Genomic DNA, 948 nt, shown 5'->3' with positions numbered 1-948 from the left:
GAATTTACCTCGAAGTTAGTAAAAGAAGGCTCAGGGGCTCCAAACCCGGAGACCACCGTGGTCGGGGCCGGAGAAGAAAGACCCCAGCCTCCTGAAGCATGAAATTATGAATGAAAAACGATTTACACACGATTCACAACTGATGACGTTCAAACACTTCCGGAATAAGTGCTTCGCTGCAACCCATCCTCGACTCAAGTCCATTACATTCAGCGGTCAACCCCACAGACGCATTCATAAATTTTAACATACTGTTCATCCAAAACGGGAATTTTCTCAAGTATAAATTAATATTATAATATATTAGGATATTGTGTATAAATAGGCATAGGTTAGGTTAGGTCAGGTGTTTAGGTTCTGTTGGCGATTATTTGTATTTGTAGTACGTGGGTGAAGCATTTACAGCGTTGTGGTTCGAACAAAATTATTCAGTGAAGCACTTGTTCCGGATATGTTCGAACGTCAGCAGTTGTGAGTCGTGTGTAAACCGCTTTTCATTCATAAACAGGGGGTTTGGCGGGTGCATTGAATCACTTTTGAATCTTTGTTTGGAGGACGGGCTGTTCGCTGACGACTTTTGTTCGAACTACAACACTGCAAATGTACGTAGCTCGTCTTCCAAACAAAGACCCAAAAGTGATTCCATCCACCAGCCAAACCCCCCGTTTATGAATGAAAAACGTTTACATATGACTCACAACTGATTTCGTTCGAACACTTCCGGAACAAGTGTTTCACTGACGAATTTTGTTCGAACCACAACGCTGTAAATGCTTCGCCCACGTACTCCAAATACAAATAATCGCCAAAAGAACCTAAACACCTAACCTATATATACACAATATGCTAATATATTATAATATGAATTTATATTTGAGAAAATTCCCGTTTTGAATGAACAGCATGTAAAAATTTATGAATGCGTCTGTTGGGTCGATCGCTGGATGT

This window comes from Procambarus clarkii, chromosome 94, assembly GCF_040958095.1.
Source record: "Procambarus clarkii isolate CNS0578487 chromosome 94, FALCON_Pclarkii_2.0, whole genome shotgun sequence".
Classification (NCBI taxonomy): Eukaryota; Metazoa; Arthropoda; class Malacostraca; order Decapoda; family Cambaridae; genus Procambarus; species Procambarus clarkii.
Note: the sequence above shows the minus strand (reverse complement) of the source record.